Source organism: Panthera onca, chromosome X, assembly GCF_046562875.1.
Source record: "Panthera onca isolate mPanOnc1 chromosome X, mPanOnc1 haplotype 2, whole genome shotgun sequence".
NCBI lineage: Eukaryota > Metazoa > Chordata > Mammalia > Carnivora > Felidae > Panthera > Panthera onca.
Window position 1 is genome coordinate 77,005,083 of NC_138357.1, and position 6,753 is coordinate 77,011,835.

Genomic DNA, 6,753 nt, shown 5'->3' on the forward strand with positions numbered 1-6,753 from the left:
ATATATATATATACATATATATATATCCATATCTCACAGATTATTACTCGTTCATAAAAAAGAATAAAATCTTGCCAATCTTGCCATTTGCAACAACATGGATGGAGCTAGGGAGTATAATGTTAATCAAAATAAGTCAGTCATAGAAAGAAAAATACCATACAATTTCACTTATATGTGGAATTTAAAAAACAAAACAAATGATCAAAGTGAGAGAGAGAGAGAGAAAGAGAGAGAGAGAGAGAGAAACCAAAAAACAGACCCTTCACTATAGAGGACAAAATGATGGTTACCAGAGGGGAGATGGAGGTGGATAAGTGAAATAGGTGATGGGAATTAAAGAGTACACTTACCATGATGAGCACTGAGTAATGTACAGAATTGCTGAATCACTATACTGTACACGTGAAACTAATGTAACACTGTATGTTAACTATACTAGAAGTAAAATTTAAAACTCAATAAATAGAAAACTGAGGGTCAGAGAAAGTAAATGAATTATCCAAATTTACATTGTAAATAAGAAACAGAGCTAAAATTTCAACGCAGGTTCTTGATTACAAATCAAAAGATCTTGCCATTATACCACAGTTGCCAAAAATTTTGATCACCAAAATTTTCCAATTATGTGCCATACCACAGTTTGCCAATAATTTACTTAGTGAATTATAAAAAATATTATTAAAGATGTAATTGGGGTGCCTGAGTGGCTCAGTCGGTTAAGTGTCCGACTCTTGATTTTGGCTCAGTTCTCTCACAGTTTTGCGGATTAAGCCTCACGTTTGGCTCTTTGCTAAGAGTGTGGAGCCTGCTTGGGATTCTTTCTCTCTCTCCTTTTCCCTCTGCCCCTCCCCAGTTCACACATGCTCTCTTTCTCAAAATAAATTCATAAATTTAAAAAAATGTAATTATAAGCTTAAACCTAATGTGGAACAACTTTTAAATGATATAAGTTAATAAAAATAAGTATTTCCACCTTTCTTTGAACCTACCTAAACATTTCTAAATTATAAAAATAAAAGAGGCTTAGATTCTTTAGACTGATCAAATATCCAAAAATATGTGACATGAGTCTACAATCAGTTGGAATAAATTGATTAATTTGATTAATTTTAATTTGTTGCTTTAGCTAAATAAATTAGATTCTACAAAAGGCTTACACTTACCAAAGATATACCTGTTTTATGCAATTTGGTTTCTATTTTCATAGTATCTGAGAAAAATGCAGAAGCAAAAAGGAAAAATGTCAGAACCACAGCTATTTCATTGCTGAGAATGGTTGCTCCTTCCTCTAGCACTGGTTCTTCTTCAGTTGCATATATTCTAATTGCTGAGGAATTTTCTGAATATACTATGTGAAAACATCCCTCAGAAAATTAAAGTGAAGTAGAGGTTTATTTCTTCATAAGAAAACCGTGAAATTATATAGTTATGGTTTTATTTTAGATATTTAGTCCTCTATAAATACAGTATTAGAAGTCAGACAGATGTGGATCTAAAACACAGCCCTGAACAAGGCTCATGGTCTTGAACAAGTCATGTAAGCTGTTTAAGACTGTTTTCTGTCTGTAAAATGAAGATGATAATAGTATGTACATCATAGGTTATTGTGAGGATTAAATGAGGTACCCCATGTTTTGGTACTTAATTAGTAAGTCTCAATTAGTGATAGTTATTTTTTCTTACCCCCTCCTAGCCTTATTCTTGTTAAAAAGCCTAAATTTTTTCAACCTAAGAAGATACTCTCATTAGCTATGTTCTTCAGGTTTTCACTACCACTTCAATAGCTCAGCTTTTCTGAAAGAAAACTTAACTTTCTTATAAAAGTAGCCTAAACTTTTCATATTATACAGATCATGACAATATTCTTACATTGGTCTACATTTTCTAACACACACACACAAAAACATCCCTCAACAACAATAACTACTAAAGTACCTACCTCTTAATATCTTAGACATTTCCAATATCTGTCACATAGTCTTAACAAGCTCAGTTCTTTGGAGATCTGTAGTCCACATCTGTATTTCTTAATTGTGTGGCTTATCCATCACATCATGGCTTTTATCCTCTGTTGCTGAGGCAGAATTGTCAAAAGAATCCAAAGCCATGGAATGGGAGATTCCAATAGAGTTGCATAAGCAGAAGACAAACCTATGCTGAGAATTCAATAAATCACTCTCTGAAACACATTTTACCAATTTAAAGTTCAGTACTACAGTCAGGTGAGCAAAAGATTTGGATCTCAAAAGTTGGTAGTTCTTTTCAACAATTGTGGTAATCTGAGGAATAGCATCTTTTTAGTCATAGATAGATAGATAGACAGACTCAGGATTTTCCATAAGCTTAAAACAACTTATTTTGTGACTATGGATAAGAGTATAATCTAAAGAACTGTAGCCAAATTATGTGTGTGCACATGCACACCTGCACACACATACATTTAAAAAAGAAAACCACAAATGAATAGTGAATTTAAGGAGAACTACTTCATCTAGACTTTTCACTAAGTAGCATACTGTGTCCAGATAGATCCTATGTACAATTTACAGATTACGTATGACTATTCCCTCTTATTGATCTATGCAAAACAAAGTAACTTTATAAATTTTAAAGGGTCACAATTTAGAACAAATATTAATTTCCTAAAGACTTGAAATGTATATTTTCACCGAGATTTTTCTTTTAGTTCACTCGCAGTCATATTAACTAAAAAGTCAGACATGTGGTTTACAAAGTTGACAGAAATAAGAAAAATACTTGGATAAAACTAGCCTTGAACCTTGTACTCATTCCCTTCTACCTCACTTCAAAATAAATGAATAAATCATCTCTTTGAAAAATTTTAAATGCTAAATTATTATACTAATAACTAATTATTTTATAATTTTAAGTTTCTTAAAACGTATTTCCCAACTAGAAGTTAGAGCATTAAACCATGGTCCAGGAGCAAAGTATGGCCTAACAAAGGTTTGTGGAAGTCCTTAGGATTATCCCCCAATTACTAGCTTTAAGTTTTTTTTTTTTCATTCCCTGAATATTACTTTTAGTAGTGTTGTGACTACACTTTTCAAACTTTAAATCCGATCATAATATATGATAAATAAGGGTTTTGTGTTGCTTCTTGGTACCAGGTGCAATCCAAAAGATGTAACTAGGATTTTGAAAGAACTGGAACTTACGGGACACTCTGATGACTTGAAAGGATAATAGGAGATAAGCCTTGAAATTAAGAATGTCTTGGAAAATTTGATTACCATATGGATAAGGTGTCTGAGTCAATGATACTGGATAGGTGAAAAAAATCAGTTAAAAATCACAATAACAAGAAATCTGTCCCTTATTTGCCTCTGACAGCTTGCCGGACCACTGGCACGCCCTGCCATTGCCCCACGGAAATGTTTTGATTACTTGCTGTCCTTTTAAAAATTAAGCCAGTGTCTAGGGCACTGACTCCTCATCTCATTTGAAATTATGCCAGAGAAGTTAAATTTGATATAGATGTCCAAGATGTATTGCTTCAAAAGTTTTAGCTGTAGCTGTTACTATGGGGCCAAATGGAAAATCAGTGACTATTCAACAGAATTGGGGAAGACCTAAAGTAACAAAAGATGGGGTGACTGTTGCAAATTCCATTGGCTTAAGAGATAAATATGAAAATATTGGCACTAAACTTGTTCAATATGTTTCCAGTAACACAAATGAAGAGGCTGGTGATGTCACCACTAATTGCTACTGTACTGGCACTCTATTGCCAAGGAAGGCTTTGAGAAGATTAACAAAGGTGCTAATCCTGTGGAAGTCAAGAGAGGTGTTATGTTAGCTGTTGATGCTATAATTGCTGAAGTTAAGAAGCAGTCTAAACCTGTGACAACACCTGAAGAAATTTCTCAGATTGCTACAATTTCTGCAAATGGAGACAAATATGTGCAACATCATTTATGATGTAATAAAAAAGGTTGGAAGGAAGGGGATCATCACAGTGAGGAATGGAAAAACACTAAATAATGAATTATAAACTATTGAAGGCATGATTTTTGACTGAGATTTTATTTCTCCATACTTTATTAATACATCAAAATGTCAGAAATGTGAATTCCAAGATTCTTATGTTCTACTGAGCGAAAAGAAAATTTACAGAATCCAGTACATTGTACCTTCTCTTGAAATCGCCCATGCTCACCATAAGCCCTCGGCCATAATTGCTGAAGATGTTGATGGAGAAGCTCTGAGTACACTCATTTGAATAGGTTAAATGTTGGTCTTCAGGTTGTACCAGTCAAAGCTCTAGGTTTTGGTGACAATAGAAAAAAGAATCAGTTTTAAGTGATGGCTATTGTTACTCGTGCAGTGTTTGGAGAAGAAGGATTGACACTAAATCTTGAAAATATTCAGTCTCATGACTTAGGAACAGTTGGGAGCTCATTGTGATGAAGATAATGCCATGATCTTGAAAGGAAAATGTGACAAGCATTTTGAAAAACATATTCAAGAAACCATCAAACGGTTAAATATCACAACTAGTGAACATGCAAAGGAAAAATTCAATGAACTCTTGGCAAAACTTTCAGATGAAGTAACTGGGCTGAAGGTTGGTGGGACAAGTAATGTTGAAGTGAAAAAAAAAAAGAAAGTGTTACAGATGCTTTCATTGCTCCATGAGCTGCTGTTGAAAGGCATTGTTTTGGGAGGGTGCCATGCCCTGTTTTCATGAAGTCCAGCCTTGGATTAAATAACAGCTCCTGAAGATTAAACAACTGTTATCTAAATTATTAAAAGAAAATTAAAATTCTTGCAACGACCATTGCTAAGAATGCAGGTGTTTAAGGATCACTAATAATTGAGAAAATTATGCAACATTCCTCCGAAGCTGGGTATGATGCTATTCTTGGAGATTTTGTGAATATGGTGGAAAAGGAATCATGCATCCAACTAAGATTGTAAGAACACTTTATTGGATGCTGCTGGGGTGGCTTCTCTATTAATTACAGCAAAAGTTGTAGTCACTGAAATTCCTAAAGACAAAGACCCTAGAATGGTGGAATGGGTGGAATGGAAGGTGGTATGTTCCAATTCCTGTAGTAGTGTTTTATTAATAAACTGTGAGAGTAGGTTCAAGGCAGTGATCCTCACCAATAACTTCAGAGAAGTCAGTTGAAAGAAATGACTGAAGAAAAGTCTGGCTGATGTTTAAGAAAATCACTATAACCATCAGTTACTGGTTTCAGTTAACAATGTATAATGGTTTACTGCTGCCATTGTTAGTGCCCACAGATCATTTATTTTGTATTTTTTGAATAAAAATACATTTGTCCATTCCTGATAACTGAGTGCAAGAGACATGTAACAAGTGCATTGATTTCAACTTAAATCACTGAAGTATTTTTAGTACTATTTTGTTAAAATTAAGATTTTGTGATTGCCATCACCAGTGAAAAGTTAAGAAAACTTTTTGTGGAAAGTAAGCATAATTGTGCACAAAGTAGAAAAATATCCAATTATGTGACAATCTCTGTTAATGAAAATTTGTTTAAAGTTTTTAAAAAATGCAAGACAGGAGGAACTGACAATATGTAACCTGAAATCATCAAAAAATATATTCCAGATTTCATTTAGATGTATGTTAATTTCAAGAACATGGCATATGACTTTATGCAAAGAAACCCATGACTCTCTCTAAGATGTGAAACATGTTCAAGAATGAAATGCTGCTTTGGAGCTGATACCCATGATATGTTATCAGGATATTAAGGTTACTTACTGCTCAACCTGGCATCACCAATTTGTGGAGAAATATATTCCCACTGGCATATAAGTTGGTCATACCAGCAAATATGTTGTTGTAGCTTCTTGTTGCCACAGATACCATGATAAAAGGTTAAGCCTTGCTTATCCACATATGTTCCTAAAAGATTCCCTTCTGATTCTACAGTTTTATAGATGAAAAATACTACATTTGTGGGCAACAAAGAAAAGGCTCACAATCTGCTTCTGGAGTCTAAAAGGGCATTAACAAGAGTGTTCTCAGTGGCATTCATTCTGCTATACTAAACTTCTTAAGGACAAGGTAAGTCTTATTCATACCTAAGTCCCCTGTGCTAAGTTTCACATATAGTAAATGTTCCAAAAATAGCTGATAAATAGCTTATAAGATCTTCCATAAAGAAAGCACTTTTCTGACCTTTCAAATTTTTCTTTTTGTCTTCATCACTGAATAGCAGCTGTTTCTTTGATTTTATTATTATCTTATAGGCAAGCAGGATAAGAGGCAATGTTTTGAAGCAGCAGATAAAATTATTCACACAATGATGCAAATGTGGATATATGTCTTGAAAGAACTGCTACTCACCTACCTTCCTGTGTGCCCAGGATGAAGGAGAAAGGTGGCCATTATCTCTCTTTCCAAGTGCCACCTATGAAACTATGGTCCTTAAAAGAAGCAGCAGTATCTCACAACTTGGCTGTTTAGACTACTTCCTTGTAGGGGAGTAAGAAGAGCACAATTGGTACTATTAACCATATGTCTCTCTCAGAGTAAAATCTTGCTAGAATATAGTAGAGAGTGAAGAAGGTTAAGAAATGTGTCAGTATTTGATAGCTTTCCAAAAAATCTGAACTTTACAATGGTCTGGACAAAAAATAGAGAGAAAAAGAGAGAGAGAGAGAAGCATATTAAAATAAACATGAACTTGCAATAGCAAAGAACAAATTCATATACAATAGGAATATAAGAATTTTCTAAATTCCATGATC

The 6,753-nt window shown here is 33.9% G+C and overlaps 1 pseudogene; it reads left to right on the top strand.

Annotated features, from left to right (window-relative positions):
• Positions 1-3,422: 3,422 nt before the first annotated feature.
• LOC145713780 (60 kDa heat shock protein, mitochondrial pseudogene) lies at positions 3,423-5,082 on the top strand (annotated as a pseudogene).
• The last annotated feature ends 1,671 nt before the right edge of the window (positions 5,083-6,753 follow it).